This window comes from Halichoerus grypus, chromosome 9 (genome assembly GCF_964656455.1).
Source record: "Halichoerus grypus chromosome 9, mHalGry1.hap1.1, whole genome shotgun sequence".
Classification (NCBI taxonomy): domain Eukaryota; kingdom Metazoa; phylum Chordata; class Mammalia; order Carnivora; family Phocidae; genus Halichoerus; species Halichoerus grypus.
In genome coordinates this window covers 128173869-128192135 of record NC_135720.1, presented here as the reverse complement: position 1 = coordinate 128192135, position 18267 = coordinate 128173869, and the positions used below count along the sequence as shown (strand labels likewise).

The following is an 18267-nucleotide window of genomic DNA, read 5'->3' as shown; positions in this document are numbered from 1 at the left end:
ATGGGTTGTGCTCTTGGTGTCAAGTCTAGGAACTCTTTGCCTAACATTAGCTACTGAAGATTTTCTCCTACTTTTTTCTAGGAGATTCATAGTTTGACATTTTACATTTAAGCCTGTGATTCATTTGGAGTTAATGTTGATAGAGGACGTGAGGTTTCGACTGAGGTTTATTTTTTTTTCCTTATGGATGAATGTTCACCTGCTTCAGCACTATTTGTTGAAAGGCTATCTTTCCTCCATAGACTTGCTTTTACACCCATGTCAAAAATCACTTGGGTATATTTGTGTGAGCTATTTCTGGCTTCTCTATTCCATTCCATTGACCCATGTGTCCACCAATACTACATACTGTCAGGGCGCCTGGGTGGCTCAGTGGTTAAGCATCTGCCTTCAGCTCAGGTCATGATCCCAGGGTCCTGGGATCGAGCCCCGCATCGGGCTCCCTGCTCAGTGGGAAGCCTGCTTTCCCTCTCCCTCTGCCCCGCTTGTGTTCCCTCTCTCGGCGTTTCTCTCTGTCAAATAAATAAATAAAAAATCTTAAAAAAAATACTACATACTGTTGATTACTCTAGCTATATAATAAGTCTTGAAGTCAGGTAGAATGATTCCTCTAACTTTATTGTTCTTTTTCAAATTTATTTTAATTGTTCTAGTTCTTTTGCATTTCCGTATGAATTTTAGCATAATCTTGTCTATATCTACCAAAAACGTCTTGCTGGGATTTTGATAGGAATTAAGTTAAATTTTGTGGTGGGCTGAATAGTGTCCCCCTCTTTTCCCCACCAAACATTTTCACTTGGAACATCAGAATGTGATGTTACTTAGAAATAAGGATCTTTGTGGATGTACTTAATTAAGATGAAGTCATACTAGATTAAGGTGGGCCCTAGCTTCAGTGACTGGTGTCCTGATAGGAGGAGGAGAGGACACACAGAGACACAGAGACACAGAGACACTCAGGGAAGAAGGCCATATGAAAGTGAAGAAAGAGATTGAAGTTATGTAGTCACAAGCTAAGGAATTGCCAAGGATTGCCGGGAACTGCTAGAAGGTAAGATAGCCATGCAACCGATCTCTCTCGAGAACCCCAGAAGAAACCAACCCTGCCACACCCTTTATTTCAGACTCTGGCCTTCAGAACTGTGAGAGAGAGAAAAAAATTTCTCTCATTTTAAACCACTTAGTTTGTGGTAATTTGTTACAGCAGCCTTGGGAAACTTGTATATTCAACTTGGGGAGAATTGACATCTTTATTATGTTGAGATTTCCAATCCAATCCATGAGCAGCATATATCTTTCCATTTATTTATGTCTTCTTTGATTTCTTTCATCAGAATTTTGTAGTTTTCAACATACAAGTTCTGTATGTGTGGTGTTCGATTTACTCCTAAGTATTTTATTTTACTTTTGAGCAATTATGAATGGTCTTATAATTTTTAATTTTGATGTGCATGTGTTCATTGCCAGTATGTAGAAATGCAATTGATTTTTGTGTATTTATCTTATATTGTGTGACCTTACTGAACTTTTATTTACTCTATAACATCTTTGTAGATTTCTTAGGATTTTCTGTATAGTCATGTCTTCTGTAAGTTTTATTCTGTAGTTTCATTTCTTCCTTTCTTACCTTGTTGCATTGGCTAGAATTTCTGGCACTATGCTGAATAAGAATGATGAAAGTGGACATCCTTGCTTTGTTGCAGCTCTTAGGAAGAAAGCATTGTCTTTTATCGTAAAGTATAACATTAGCTGTAGATTTTTTGTATATGTTTTTTTGTCAGTTTGAGGAAGTTCCACTCTATTTTTACTATGATAATAAAATATATAATTTTTATTACATGTTATTATAATATTTAAAAATATTTCCTTTTTTTCCTGAGAGTTTTCTTTTATTATGAGTGTTTTATTTAACAAGACTTTTTCTGCATCAATTATATGATAATGCAGTTTTTTTCTTTAGACCTTTTTTTTTTTTAAGATTTTATTTTTAAGTAATTGCTACATCCAATGTGGGGCTTGAACTCACAACCCTGAGATCAAGAGTCACATGCTCTACCAACTTAGCCAGCCAGGTGCCCCATAATATGCTGGATTACATTGATTGATTTTTAATATTGAACCAGGCTTACATACTCTGGTTTCTCTTCAGATCATATAATTCTTTTAAATATAGCTGAATTCTATTTGCTATTGTTGTATATTGTTGTTGATTTTTGTGTTTATATTAATGAGGACTACTGTTCTGTAGGGTTTTTTTTTTTTAAATGGTCTTTGGTTTGTGCATAGGAAAGTGTTCCTTACTCTTCTATTTTCTGCAAGTGACTTGTGTAATTGGTATTAATTCTTTTTTAAACATCTGGTAGAATTCACCAGTAAAATCATTTGGGTCTAGAGATTTCTTTTTTTAAATTACAAATTCAATTTCCCTAATAGTTATAAGATCATGTGAGTGATTTAGGTGAGTTTAGGTGAGTTTTAGTAGCTTGCATTTTTAAAAAATTGGCCCATTTCACCTAAATAATCAAATTTATATGTATAAAGTTGTTGGAGGTATTCTTTTCTTATACTTTTTGATGTATGTGGGGTTCATAGTGGTATCCCTTGCTTCATTCTTAATACTGGTGGTTTGTATCTTCTTTCCATTTTCTTTGTTGGTCTTGCTAAACTTTTGTCAAATTTATTGATGTTTTCAAAGAATCAGCTGTTTTACCCTTTTTCTCTATTGTTTTTGTTTTTAATTTCATTGCTTTCTGTTCTTATCTTTAGTATTCCCTTCTTGCTTTGGGCTTATTTTGTTCTTTTTCTACATTCTTGAGGTGGGAGCTTAGAAAATTCGCTTGAGACTTTCTTCTTTTCTTTAAAAAAAAAATATTTTATTTATTTATTTGAGAGAGCGAGAAGAGAGAGCATGAGTGGGGGGCGTGAGGAGCAGAAGGGGAGGGAGAGGGAGTGGGAAAGAATCTCAAGCAGACTCCACTCTGAGCACAAGAGCCCAATGCTGGCCTGGATCTCACTACCCTGACTGAGATCATGACCTGAGCAGAAACCAGGAGTTGGATGCTTAACTGACTGAGCCACGCAGGCCCCCCCCACCCTTTTTTTCTAATGTATGCATTTAGTGCTATAAATTTCCTTCTTAGCACTTTTTTAGCTGTGTTCCACAAATTTTGATATATTTTATTTTCATTTTCATTCAGTTCAATGTTTTTAAAAATTTTCCTTGAGACAACTTTGGCTCATGGATTATTTAGAAGTGTGTTGTTTATGAATGCATACTGTGTGATTTCAATTTTGTTCAAATCTGTTTGCCTTTAGTTTTCTGAAGTTTGACTTTGATTTGCCTTGCTGTGAATTTCTTTGAGTTTATTCTATTTGGTAGATTTACTGCACTTCTTAAACCTGTATGTCTTCCAAAGCTGGAAAATGTTTCAGGCATTTTTTCCCCCCCCAGCTCTGTCCTCTTTGTCTTCTCTTTCTGGGACTTCAATGACACAAATGTTGTATCTTTGGTTATAGTTCCATAGGTGTCTGAGACTGTTCATTTTTTTTCCCCAGTTTATTTTCTTTCTGTTGTTTAGTTTGACTAATTTCCCTTGTTGTATCTCAGTTAACTGATCCTTTCATTTGTACTTTTCCTTCTGTTATTGAGCCTGTGCAATGAGTTTTCTATTTCGGTTATTATTGTTTTTAGTTCTAAATTTCCCATTTGGGTTTTCTTATATCTTCTCTTTGCTGAGAATTTCTGTTCCTTTTCTGAGATTTTGTATGTTTTCATTTGTTCCAAGTGTACTTGCAATTGCTTATTAGAACATTTTTATGATTATTGTTTTAAAGTCTTTGTCAGATAATCTAATATTTCTGTCACCACAGTGTTGGTATCTATTGATTGTCTTTTTTTTTTCATTATTTTTGAGATCTTCCTGGTTCTTGGTCTGGTGAGTGACTTTTCAGTTGAAACCTGGACATTTGTGGTATTATGTTATGAGATTTTGAATCTAATTTAAGCCTTTCATTTTAGCTGGCTTCTTTTGATACTCTGTGGCATCAAAGTGGGGGGTGGTGGTACATCCTCATTACTGTCAAGTAGGGGTACAAATCTAGGGGTCTTTTCATTAGAGCTGAAGGGGGCTGGGAGTTTCAGCTCTCCACTAGGCCTCCACAGATAGCTATGTGGCTGGGGGTGTAGGAGTGCCTTATTTGTACTCCTTGTATGACCTCCAGGACACTATCTCCTAGGGGGAAGATGAAAGCTCCAGCTCTCTATTTGGCCTTCTTTGAGGCCTGCCAGCTCTGTGGGTGTGTTTGGGTACCTTGTTACAGCCTTGTGAAGGTAGAAGTCTAGAACCTCACTGGGCCTTTGCTGCCATTGGTGTGGGTGGGGCCAGAGGATTTTGTAGTGTTTTTCTAGAGTTGGACAATTATTTTAGTATATGTGTTACTGAAGCGAGCACTAGAGTTGGACAATTATTATCTGAAAGTTTTTTCTCCTTGCTAGGTTGCCCCTTTCCTGCTGCTCAGGTTTTTGTTTGTTTGGCCTGTGTCTGTTGGAGTTTCCAGGTTGACTTCTTTCTTAGCTCCAAATCTTGGACATGTGAGGCAAAAAGAAAACTCACAGTGAAATCCCTATATTCTTTTTTGGGTTCTGAGATTCTCTAGCTTGTCTGCTTTCTGCTTTCCACTTTTCTAAGTCTTCTTATGTTTGTTTTATATATAATGCCTCTCTATATAAATCTTTAATGGTATTTACAGAACAAATAGGGAAAAGTATACCAACTTCTCATCTGTTGAGTCCACCAAAAATTTTCACTTCAGTATTTCTTTTCATTAAGTTCTTCCTCATTTCTAACTGCCTCAGAGGAAGAAATGCTACTTAGCTGTCTGGGGTTATAGTCTCCCCAGCCATCACATTTCCTCTTGTCTGCTCTAAAAATTTGCTCCACCAATTATCTCTTCCTGCTTGCATCTTGAGTCTTACTTGATAAATACCCCCCTTCAGCTTGAGGCACACTCGTCTTAAAGAAACTGACCTTTGACATGTTCTTTCCTAAGATAGTCCTCTATTTTTCTCCTTCCCTTGAATGCCAGTCTTCCTGAAAGCATTATCTGTACTCTCTGCTCCCACTGATTTGCCACCCTCTCCACCATTAATCCTTTGCTATCTTTCTACTGACCTCACCAGTCTATTGAAACTGCATTCTCAAAGGTCACCCATCAATTCCTGGAAGTCAAATCCAATGGCTTTTCCTCAGTTCACATCACTTTGATTTCTCTGCAGTGTTCGGCATCACAAGCATTGAAACTTGGGTGTGATGCTTGACATGGCCCAGCTCTCACGTGACAGCTTCCACTAGAAATTCACTCATTTCTTGCCTGTGCTCTCTTTTCATCCACAGTTTGCCCAGTTTGGGTGAACTTTAACTTTTGCTTAGACTATTGCAGTAGCTCCCTAATTGGTGTTCCTGCTGCCAGTCAATTTCCAGTGTAATCAGTTTTATACATTGTGGCCAGATTAATCTCCCTTTAATGGCTTCTCTTTCTGAACTTAATTTTGTTTGGCAGGCATTCAAGCCTTCTGTGCTCTGCCTCCACCTACCTTTCCAGCATGATTCCAACATGATTCCCACGGAGGGACACCAGGCTCCTGCAAAACTGAAATACCCATTGTTCAGTCATGCTACCTCTCCCCTCCTCCTCCAGCACTAAAAATGCAAGTATTCTCTCCATTCTGTCCTCACACTTAATATGTGTCTTTCTTAGAGTACTCCTTAAGTTAGAAGTTGTGTTAAGGATATTTATATCCCAAAATCACTTCTACTAGGCTGTCAGCTTAGAGTGAGGTTGGATGATCATTTGATGATTCATTGATTGATTTATTCAACAGATTTCTAAGGTGTCTTGGGTTCTGGGCAAGGCAGTGGGGGTATGACAGTAAAAAAAAGCTCCTTATGTTGCTTCTAGCCTCGGTGTCTTCATTTTTAGTTGTTGTTAGTTTGTTTGTATATTGATCGTAAAGAATGCCTCGCCCTAGGTCAAGACCAGGAATAGTTCCAAGTCAATGCCTGGCATGGTCCTAGGTCAATGCCTGGTGTATTTAGTAGGTACTTCTTTTGTTTTTTGTTTTTTTTTGTTTTTTGAAGATTTTATTTATTATTTATCTGACAGAGAGAGAGAGATAGTGAGAGAGAGCATAAGCAGGGGGAGCGTGGGAGGGAGAGGGAGAAACAGGCTCCCAAGGAGCCCGATGTGGGGCTTGATCCCAGCACCCTGGGATCATGACCTGAGCCAAAGGCAGATGCTTAACTGACTGAGCCACCCAGGCGCCCCTAGAAAGTACTTCTTATTAAATAAATTTGTGCACTAGCAAGTGTTCGTTGAAATAAGATTACCAAAGATGCACAATGACTTTGTTTTTAAACTTTCCATCATTTAAGCCTTTCTGATGAAAGAGAAAATAAAAATGGAACAGCAGAGACAAAATATTTATTAGAAATAAATGCAAATGCAGGAATATATCATCTGGGTCTCTGGATTAAGGCTATGATACAGCAGCCGTTTTCAACCAGTTTTACAAATGATAGCAATATTTAAAGAACATCGGTCTCAAAAGACGTATTTTTGTAAGAATGAATAAAAACTATGACTATGGGAACTGTCTATTCCAACTGGCTCTCCATCCTTAATTGGAGGCTTCTTAGCATAATAAGACATTTGTCCTCTTTGTATTTGAGACAGGGGTTTCATTTTACTTCCTACTGAGCTTTCCAGTGTGAAATTTCTGTTGCAGTTTGCCCTGCGTATGAAGCATGTCCTCTATCTCAGGGTAGAAGGCCTCTTTCCTCAGCTCTCCGGATCAGACTGGCTTCTGAGGTGGAAAAAAAAGATTCCTGGGAAAATGATATAGCAAACCAGGAAAGTGAATATCCTCTATGAACGCCGGCACTTTCCAGAGACTGCGGAATATCTGAGTGGTAGCCAGTTCTTACCGGCTCTTGCTTTTCACTCCTATCTTAGCAGTGTTGTTAAAAGTCAACGGTAGGAATGCATCTGTTTTTCTGTTCCCCAAATGTCACCGTCCGAATATTTCCTCATCTCCTCGGATCACACTCATTCCGTTATCAATGGCCAACATGAGTAAAACAAATTCACTCTAAAGGTTTAATTGGCTTTGCCCTCATGCTGCTCATTAAATTCTGAAATCCCTGAATGTTTCGTTAGTTTTTTTTTTTTTGAATTCCTCATGAAACTCCTTTCAAACACATTTAAAGTTTCAGCGTCACCGGCTAGGTTCCATTCTCACAGTAATTTCTAAACCATGCCAAGAACTTTGGGGCCTTGGAAAAATTTCCAATAGGTGGCATCTCAGACTGTAGGCTCTGTCACACTTCCATCTGTTTAGGGACGCAAAACAGACCGGGAAGTTAAAGATCTTTCTCTTTAAATATAAAACTCTCTTCGCTCAGTGGGGAATTGAGGACTACTTGCTCTTTCTAGTTGTCTCCCCCACAGATCTCTATGCATCGAGGTGAATGCAGAGGCCCCTATGAATCAGCCTAGTAGGTAGTGGATACAGCATAGGAGTCTCCCAGGCAAAGCCAGACAGCTCCCGTGTCCCGTTCTCGACCTGTCCCTAGGCTTGCGCTTGGATTGGGGGAGTCACTACAGAGGGAGAGTGTCCAACTTCCTTCCCTACCCCACTTCCTTCAAGACCTGGCTCTGGTCCCTAAGAAGATCCATGCACCCATGACCAGGCTTGGTGGCACAGAGGAGACCTAAATTGTCTGAAGGGACAGAGTGAATATTCTTAGCCCAAGTTTCTTCCAATAGTCATTTACCTTGCCATGGAGTATTTTATTTCTGATAACAGTCTGAGGGAGACGAGATTTATGTAATTTTTTTTTTTTTTAAGTGGGAAGCACCACTTTTGCATGCAAATTTGGTCCCTATGCTGATTGCTTCGTATTTTAACGTTAGAAAAGGGGAAGGCAATGCTAAATGGAAGCTTCAGAGAACGCAGAGTGGAGAAGTTGGTGAGTTACACCACACAACAGAACAACTTTTGCACAAAACCAAAATGGCAGCTGGTTCAGAGATTTCGTGAACACATCACAGCCCAAATGCCAAAAACCAAAAAAATTCTATTTAAGCAATTTTTTCCCTCTCTCTAGGAACCGAGCCTGTCAGCAGCATAGATACTTGCAATCCTGCACTTCCTAGGACGCATGTGCTATTGGAAAGGGAGGTGTTAATTGCTGCGCTAATTACAACATGATTGCTTTGCACTTGTTTTGCACTTGTAGGTGATTAAATTTTTAACGAAGCATATTACTTGGCACTGTTAGCACAGTTAACACATTTCTCTCTCTCTCTCTCTCTCTCTTTTTTTATGCCTTGGGAGAAGTCCCGCGCCGCAGACCCTTCCCTGGCTGTGATGTGCTGTTGTGCTTGGAACCAGCCTCTGTTTAGGCTGTCAGTAACAGGACTCCAGCTTCCTGCTTGGGAAAGAGTAGCAGCCTATTATAATCATACCCAGCGTGATGGCACTGGCCAGATGCGCACGCAGAGCCCACAGAGGTATTAGCTAAAAATGAGGCAGGGCTGCCAACGCGTCTCCAGCCTTCATTTAAAAACTACAGCGACTCCAAGCCAGTCAAGCGGCAGCGTTGGAGGGTTTAGCAGGAAGGTAAGAGAGCTGACAGCAAGTTCCGTGTGATTTATTTCTGCGTTACGGCCTGCATTCCCAGCTGAATCGGAGCACGGGAAACTTGCATCTGTTACACGGGCAGCCTTGTGTCTCTCGGTTCCCACTGCGCAGCAGTCTGCAAGCCTCAGTGGGAGCTGGATTTTTGTATGTGTGCGCCTGTGCGTGCATGCTCACCCTTTCTCTTCCTCGCTAGGCCTCCTGACTCAGAAGTGCTTGGGAAAATAAGTCTGGTCCTAAGAGAAGAGCTGGACAACCCAGGGCTTCACAACCTGGGAGCTGGAGGTCAGAGAAGAGTCATGCAGCAAAATTGTCTTGAATGCTGCATGTCAGCAAACACACACACACATAAAACACACCTATCAAACAGAAAGGTCGAGCATCCAACTTTTTGTGAGTTAGCTCTCATGACTTGGCAGTTTTTTGCAGCAAGGATCCTGGGATGATGGTCTTAGGAGCGCTGTGTGAACAAAGGAAATAAATGAACCCGATTGCATGAGAGTGGCTGCTCATCAGAGATGGTTCCATTGGCAAATGTTTTTGTGTGCTCGTGAGCCCACCGGGGGCCCAACTGGGGCAAAGTGGCAAAATGGATTCTCGAAGGAACATAAATTCCTCAAAGCCAGAATTCAGATTTAGCTTCTAAGCCTGAATACACATGTGTCTCCATTTGTGAAACCTTACGAGTCAGAGGATAAAAGTTGTCCCCTGTTGCAAAGCTTGCAGATACCTACCTGCTAAGAGTCCGCACTGTGAAGAAATGCCCAAACCAAGTGGGAGCAGATAAATAAAAAATGTCCTAAAACTATTTGAGATGCTGTATGTTATCCCATGACCGAGGGTTTGAAAATAATTTCCTTATCAGTGCTCCCTTAGCAAGGGTGTTATCTCTTTTTTTTCTTTTTTCTTTTTTTTAAGATTTTTTCTTTTTTTTTTTTTTTTAAGATTTTATTTATTTATTCATGAGAGACAGAGAGAGAGACAGAGGCAGAGGGAGAAGCAGGCTCCCTGCGGAGCAGGGAGCCCGATGCGGGACTCGATCCCAAGACCCTGGGACCATGACCTGAGCCGAAGGCAGACGCTTAACCGACTGAGCCACCCAGGCGTCCCTAAGATTTTTTCTTTATTCATTTGAGAGAGAGGGAGAAAGTGCAAGCCAGTGAGAGCATGAGCAGGAGGGAGGGGCAGAGGGAGAGGGAGACTCAGGCTCCCTGTTGAGTAGGGATCCCGATGCAGGACTCAACCCCAGGACCCTGAGATCATGACCGATTTAACCAGCTGAGTCACCCAGGCGCCCCCATTTTGCATTTTAGATAATCAAAGTGGAGGACAAGATGGGTGAGATCCCAGTATAAATATTCCAAGGTATCTAATCCATACCCCAAATGGGAAAGAGAGAGTTGGAGGGTTGTAACTTCCAAACATTGTTATAGGTGTTTATTTCTCCCATGGGGAAAAAAAAAGTGATTTGAGGAGATAGAAAAATTATGAACGTGTGTGAAATAAAGCTGTTTGTCCTGAAAATAACACAATTAATCCAGCAGTGTTTCAATTTAATGCTTGAAAATATTTTGGGGGAGACCAGGGTGTCCAGGATTCTATGGACTGAGCATCTGTTTCTAGGACTTGGCTTCAGCCTTTCAGTAATTTCGTTCTTTAAAGCTTCAACCATCAGAGGGAATCGCTAATCTGTCAATTTGTCGGTGAATATTGCTTTTTCCTGAGTACAATTTCCCTGGACTCATTCTCTTTTTTCTTTTCCTCCCTGTCCCCGTTCTCTGCCCCATTCTCCGGGTACCAGCCCCTTCTGCTGCCATTCTCGGGTCAGCCACCTGAGAGGCTCCCACAGCCCCAGCATGGGGACACCAGGCCCAAGGGGGGCTCAGCAGGGTCAGCCCCGTTGCTATGGAAATGTCAAGATGCTGCTGCTTCGGCAATAATCAGGTTTTTCTTTTTTCTTTCTTCTTTTTTCTCTTCTCTTCTTTTCTCTTCTCTTCTCTTCTCTTCTCTTCTCTTCTCTTCTCTTCTCTGCTTTTCTCTTCTCTCCTCTTTTTGTTCTGTTTTTTGATGCATAGTAGTTAATTTTTTTAGCTCTTTATGCAAATGCAAAACCCCCAAATCCTTTTTTTCAGTTTTGTGTTTGATGGACATGCTGAACCTCCCGTTCTCCCTTACTGCTGGGAAGAGGAATTGCATGAGGTTGGATTCATTTGTTCACTGAGCAGGCGTATGAGGACCACTCCCAGGTTTCCCGGAAAACCTTTTCACTCAACCCCTATGTGAGTCAGTTCTATTTTGTCTCAAGAGAACTGTTGGTTAATACTTAATAGGCATACTGAGTTCAGAGATTGGAAAGGTAGAGCCCTCGGAGAAACACTGGCAGTTTGTCACCAGTGGAATATGTGTGGAATATTGCTAAGGAATTGCCCTTGTCGTTTCCTGAAATCCTTTCCTAAAAGTAGTCTTTCGTCTCTTTCGTCTTGGAGCATGCGGTTCTCCTTCTGTCTCATCCTAACACTGAACATTAATTGCTCTTCAAGACTGTGATCTAATGCTGTCTTTTCTGAAGACTCAGAAAGAGTAAGCTACTCTCTCCACTCTACATGTACAGCATCTTGTCAATATATTTTAGGCCTGAGCTCAGCTCTGCCATTTATTACATATGTGATCTTAAGTGATCTTAATGTTGGTGCTGTGGTGGGGTACCTGGGTGGCTCAGCCTGTTGGGCACCCAACTCTTGGTTTCGGCTCAGGTCATGATCTCAAGGTCCTGAAATCAGTCCCACAACAGGCTCTGCGCTGATCGTGGTGTCTGCTTGTCCCTCTCCCTCTGCTCCTCCCCATTTGCTCTCTTTCGCTCTCTCTCTTTCAAATAAATTAAGATAAAATCTTTAAAAAATAAAAATAAAAGGTTAATGCTATGGTAAATAGACAAGTTTTAATACATGTTATTACCATTATAATATTGTATTCCAACTAATTTAAAAAAATTTTATCATGAAAAATTTTAAACACAAAAGCGTAGAGAAAATAGAACGATGAACTTCTAAGTCCCAGAAAATTTGACTACTTCTCAGGTTATGTTCTTTGTAAGAGGAAGGCAGCAGGTTGAGGCTGGGTTGAGTTCTATACTCTGGGAATGCTAGTAGGGATAGGGCACAAGCAGAGGGATGCACAACCTGGCAGGTCCTATATGGTGGGGAGGAGAAGACACTGTAGTAATTGTAATGAAAAACTAACTGTGAGAGGTAAGAGCTGATATATCAGAGATCCACTTGGAGCCTGTCTGATGGTCCCTTTTCTGCTCTATTCCAAGATACTCATAAGCCCTCAGAGAGGTGTAGTGGCACAGATTCAGACCCTGGAAGTAGGATTTGACTCTTAGCTCTGCCACTTATAAAAAATTTAAGCCTTTATTTCCTCTTCTAAAAAATGTGTCAAATAATAATACTTGCCTCAGAAGTTTATTTTGAGAATTAAATGAGATAAAGTACATACCGCTTTTCATTGATTCAGAGACTCACACTTTTTCACACTTTCTCATCTCAGAAATATGTCTTAACAGTCAATGATGCCATGATTTAATTGGTAGCATTTTCTTTTTCTTGGTGGTTCATAAAATAAAGTTGAGTCTTATGGCTGATAGAATCTTAGATTACATGAAACATTGTAGCAAGTGCTTAATGAATATTAGTGATCAAGATAATGATGATTGTAGAGTTTTCTTAATTCACTCCAATCGAAGCTTGTATCATGGAAGCTTTGCTCTATGCAAAAGAGAGGAGTTAAATTCCCAAGTATCACAGTGGATTCATTGATTTTTGCTTTGATGTTCTATTAGTTTTTTTGTCATGTTGTTTTGATACTCTGTTATTAGGTATGTATACATTAATGATTATTAGTCTTCTTGGAGCATTGATCCCTTTATCATTACATAATGCTCCTGTTCATCGCTGACAACTTTCCTTGCTCTGAAAGTTATATAGCTCTGTCTGAAATTAATATAGCTACTCCTACTTTCCTTTGATTCGTGGGAGCATGGTATATCTTTCTCTATACCTTTCCTTTAATCTATATGTGTCTTTGTGTTTAAGATGGGTTTCTTGTAAACAACGTAGAGTTAGGTCTTGTTTTTCGATCTACTCTAAACATCTTGGTCTTTTTATTTGTGTATTTAGACTATTGATGTTTAAGGTGACTGTTGATATAGTTGGATTAATATCTAGTTGTTGTTACTGTTTTCTACTTGTTGCTCTTGTTTGGTCCTATTTTTGTCTTCCACTCCCTTTTTTTTGGACTTTTATGGTTTTAACTGAGTATTTTATATGATTCCATCTTCTTTCTCTTCTTAGCATATCATTTATACTTCTTTGTTTAAGGTTCCCCTAGAATTTCTTATTTGTTCCCCTAGAGTTTGAATAATGCATTTACAATCAATCCAAGTCCACTTCCAAATAGCACTATACCACTTCGTGGGTAGTGCGAGTATTTTATAACAACAAAATATCCCTAATTCCTCCCTCCCATTCCTTGTATCTTTACTGTCATTCATTTCGTTTATACAGAAGTATTCGTGTACATGTATACCTCATTTTATTGTGCTTTGCAGATGCAGATTTTTTCTTACATATTGAAGGTTTATAGGCACCATTTTTCCAACAGCATTTGCTCACTTTGTGTCTCTGTGTCACATTTTGGCAATTCTTACAGTATTTCAAACTTTTCCATTATTATTATATTTGTTATGGTGATCTGTGATCAGTGATTGTAATTCGCTGAAAGCTCAGATGATGGTTAGTATTTTTTAGCAATAAAGTATTTTTGAATTAAGGTATGTACAGTTGTTTTTTTGACAATGCTATTGCACACTTAATAAACTATAGTATAGTTAAGCAAAACTTTTATATGCACTGAGAAACCAAAAAATTCATTTGACTCATTTTATTGCAATATTTGCTTTATTGCAGTGGTCTGGAACAGAACCAGCAATATCTCTGAGGTATGCTTGTGTATAAATAAGTATATACTTATATATAAGCATATATATGTACATATATATGTACATATATGTACATTCCTATGTCATACACATAAGAATACATAATTGAATACATTGTTATTATTTTGAACAAACTGTTATCAGTTTAAATCAATTAAGAATATAAAAATAGAAGTTTTTATTTTACTTTCACTTTTTCATTCTCTGATGCTCTTCCTTTCTTTATGTAGATCTGAGTTTTGGACCTAGATCATTTTCCTTCTCTCTGAAGAACTACTTGTAACATTTTTTTTTTTGTAAGCTTCATCTACTGGCAACAAATTCCTTCCATTTTTGTTTGAGAAAATCTTTATTTCTCTTTTACTTCTGAAGAATAATTTTGTAGGTTACAAAAGTCTAGATTGGTGTTTTTTTTTTCCTTTTCAGCACTTTATTATTACTTTTAAAATTTTATTTATTTATCTGAGAGAGAGAGAGAGAGAGAGAGGGAACAAGTGTTGGGGAGGGGCAGAGGGAGAGGAAGAAGCAGACTCCCTGCTGAGCTGGAAGCCCCATGTAGGACTAGATCCCAGGACCCTGGAATCATGACTTGAGCTGAAGGCAGACACTTAACTGACTGAGTCACCAAGGTGCCACTCCTTTCAGCACTTTAAATACTCACTGTACTTGCTTGCATGTTTCTAAAGGGAAGTCAGATATAATTCTTATTTTTGCTTTTCTATATGAAGGTGTTCCCACACGCCCTGCCCCTGGGTTCTTTCAAGATTCTTTCTTTGTATTTGATTTTCTGTAGTTTGAATATGCTATGCTTAGGTGTAGTTTTTGTTTGTTTGTTTGTTTGTTTGTGTGTGTGTATGTGTGTGTTTATCCTGCTTGGTGTTCTCTGAGCTTCCTGGATCTATGGTTTGGTGTCTGACATTAATTTGGGAAAATTCTTTCAGTTGTTACTGCTTCAAATATTGCTTCTGTTCCTTTCTCTCTCTCTTCTCCTTCTGATATTCCCATTACCCATATATTGTGTCTTTTAGTCCATGGTGCTTTGATACTTTGTTCTATTTTTTCTAATCTTTTCTCTTTGCTTTTCAGTTTGGAATTTTCTTTCTTTCTTTCTTTCTTTCTTTCTTTCTTTCTTTCTTTCTTTCTTTCTTTCTTTCTTTCTTCTTTCTTTCTTTCTTTCTTTCCTTCTTTTAAAGATTTTATTTATTTATTTGAGAGAAAGAGAGAGATAGCAAGAGAGAGCAGAGCAGGAGGGAGGGACAGAGAGAGAAGCAGGCTTCCCACTGAGCAGGGAACCCAACACAGGGCTCGATCCGGGGACCCTGGGATCATGACCTGAGCCGAAGGAAGACACTTAACCAACTGCACCACTGAGGCACTCCCAGTTTGGAAGTTTCTATTGTCATATCCATAAGCTCAGAGTTTCTTTCTTCAGCTATGTTCATTCTACCAACGAGCCTTCAAAGACGTTCTTCATTTCTATTTTGGTATTTTTTTTTTAAGATTTTATTTATTTATTTGACAGAGAAAGACACAGCAAGAGAGGGAACACAAGCAGGGGGAGTGGGAGAGGGAGAAGCAGGCTTCCCGCTGAGCAGGGAGCCTGACGCAGGGCTCAATCCCAGGACCCTGGGATCATGACCTGAGCTGAAGGCAGCCGCCCAATGGCCTGAGCCACCCAGGCACCCCACTGTTTTAGTATTTTTAATCGCTAGCTTTTCCTTTTGATTCTTTCTTAGAATTTTCATCTCTCTGCTTACATTTGTTCCTGCATGCTGCTTACTTTTCCCATTAAAGCTCTCAGGATATCAATCACAGTTTTTAAAAATTCCTGGTCTTATAATTTCAACAGTCTTGCCATATCTGACTCTGGTTCTGATATTTGTTTAGTTTCTTCGAATGGTATTTTTCACCTTTAGTATGCCTTGTAATTTTTTGTTGAAAGGCATATATAATGTACGGTGTAAATGAAACTGTGGTACATAGGTTTTTAGTAATGTGGAGTTAAGGTGTAGGTGGAGGAGAAGCACTCTACAGTCCTATGATTATATCTTAGTCTTTTGGTAAACCTGTGCTCCTGGACTATGAATGTTTTTTCCCCTTGAGGTGGGACAGGATGGCCAGAAGGGGCTGGACTCATGTATTTCTCTTCCCCAACATAAAAAGCTAGAACTGGCCAGAGTTGGGTATTTCCCTTACCCTACGTAGGTTAGGCTCTGATTAAACCCCAGCAGGTTAGAGTCTGGTAAAGTAAGCTCTTTCCAGGGCAGGTCTTGTTAAGAAGAATGGAATGCTTTGGCATATCTCAAAATGATTCCTTTTCTTCTTCCCCTGCTGGAAGCAAGATAACATTTTTCTCTAATATTACTGTGAGGCCCTGGTAGAGCTCCTAGAGACAAAACTCACAAAAGTGTGGGCCCCCCAAGACTGAGTCCTTGTGGAATTTTATCTCTCAGCATTGTCCACCCTGAACCTCCAGAAATTCTTCAATTACAGTTCCAATTTTATTCCAACACTGGTTTCTATGGCAGTTTCTGCTTTGGTAAGTGGAGGTTGTCTGTATTTGCCTGTCTGTCTCTCCAATTTTGAGGGTAGCAGGTTGCCCTCTGTCCTCACTCCACTGGCAGATCTAAGCTTAGTGATTGATTTTTCATTTTGTTCAGTTTTTTTTACCCATTGTTAGGACATTTCGAATTTCTTATGTGCTGGACCAGAAACCAGAAGTTCATGTCTTTGTAAAAATCTTTTTCAAACTGTATCTGTAGTAAAACCAAGCATAGATATAAAAGAATCCACCATAGAGTATCTAGACCCTCTGTTACTGGTTAAAATTGGGGGGAAATTCTTTGGTGGAATTACTGGAATCTTTTGGGTCTGATTCTCTGGGGGAGAACTTGGGGCAGAAGCAGAGGTGATTCTTCTGATATTTTAGGAATCTAAAAAAATGTTCCTTCCAAAGTCATTAATCTAACTCTCATGAATTAATTATACTCTTAGCTGATTTTCTGTGTCCATAAACAAAGAAGGACTTACTGTTTGAAGGCCCCTGATGAATAAGCAGCACCTAAAGAGCAAGAATTGGAAGCGTGCTGATGCTGAGATGCTGTTCCTGGGAGCTCCAAAGTTTCTGCAAGTTTCTTAAGAAATACAGTTAAGTAAAAGGTGGAAAAAATTGTAGTTGCCTTGTTTTCTTTCACTGTCTGTATTGAAGATATAATGAAAAAGTCATTACTTTATGATAGTCTTATATTTGTGAGTTTGGTAGGAATGAGTCCAAAATGCTTCCCAATCCAGTAAAGACGTCAAAGTCCAATGAAGGGCCAGAAGTGAATAAAAATTACTAAAAGTTACACTTTTTAAAAAGTCTCAGAGAAGGTATTTATCTGAAAAGTCATAGATTGATGTAGATAAAAATTAATATTGTCTTTCCCAGTTAGCATTTGATAGATGCTTAAACAGTGAATGTCTGATGAAAATTTAGTTTTTATTTCGATTTCTAGTTAAGTTCATTTTCACATGTTTCTGAGACAAGTAGTATAATATGGTAGTCAAAGGTGTAGCTCAGGAGTGGTTTGTGTTTCTGACCTTGGGGAAGTTGCTCAGTTTGCTCATCTGGAAAATGGTGATGCTGGGAGACCTTAGAGCCTACATGAGTACCCACTGGGATAGTTCACATAAAGAGCTCAATAAATGTTGGCTATTTTTATTTCTATAAAAAACCCCATCATTCAGAGACACAATGTTGTGCAGATTATTGTGATGATTGAAGGAACGCACAGGACATTGGAGAAAAGGATAAACTCTCAGTGTTGACAGAAGAGTTGACAGTTGGCTGCTTTTCTTAAAATATGTTCGCACTCTGTTTCATTTCTGAAGAAAGTGTTGAATCTCTCCTTCATGTCACCTATCCCTGCAGGTGGGCGCAGCTCCAGGAGTGCACAGCCGGCCACCCCTAGGCCTGATGGAAATGAAGAGAGACCAGGGGAGATACAAGCAATTTCAGAAAGGGGGAAAAGGCAGTAAGGAAAAAGCTGGAGAATGCTGGAGTAATCTTACTTTTCCTACAAAAGGTACAAAATGGGCTGGCACAGTTCTCTTAAACCTTTGACACTAGAGGTCAACAAACTTTCTCTGTTAAGGGCCAGCTAGTAAATATATTTGGCTCTTTGGGCCATATGGTCTCTAGCACAACTACTCAGCTCCTCCTGTAGCACAAAAGGAGTCATACATGATACATAAAAACTGATCATGGCTGTGTTCTAATAAAACTTTATTGACAAAAACTGGTTGTGAGCCATAGTTTGCCAACCCCTGATCTAGAGCACACCTGAGGGTAATGCAAAGCATTCATTGTTTTTCCCATAAAGTTGCCTCAGAAAAAATTTGGAGACTCTTTTTTTTCCCTCTAATATCCCTTCCTCTTTTTACTCCACACATTTCCTACCCCAGGGCTTTAGGTCCATTCTGGTGGTGACCACGGTGACTATGGTTTGTGCAGGAGCATGGCAGTATTTGTGCCCAGGCTCAGCCCTCCCACAATCTCAGAGGGGAGCTCCTACAAGACAAAGCCTCC

General features: G+C 39.4%; 1 long non-coding RNA gene across 1 annotated transcript; it reads left to right on the top strand.

Moving 5' to 3' along the window:
• Window positions 1-6894: 6894 nt before the first annotated feature.
• On the top strand, window positions 6895-17977 carry LOC118555711 (uncharacterized). The gene is made up of 6 exons (XR_013440972.1): window positions 6895-8680; window positions 10500-10642; window positions 10831-10977; window positions 13666-13697; window positions 16692-16844; window positions 17611-17977. It is a non-coding gene; the product is annotated as an uncharacterized LOC118555711 (long non-coding RNA).
• The last annotated feature ends 290 nt before the right edge of the window (window positions 17978-18267 follow it).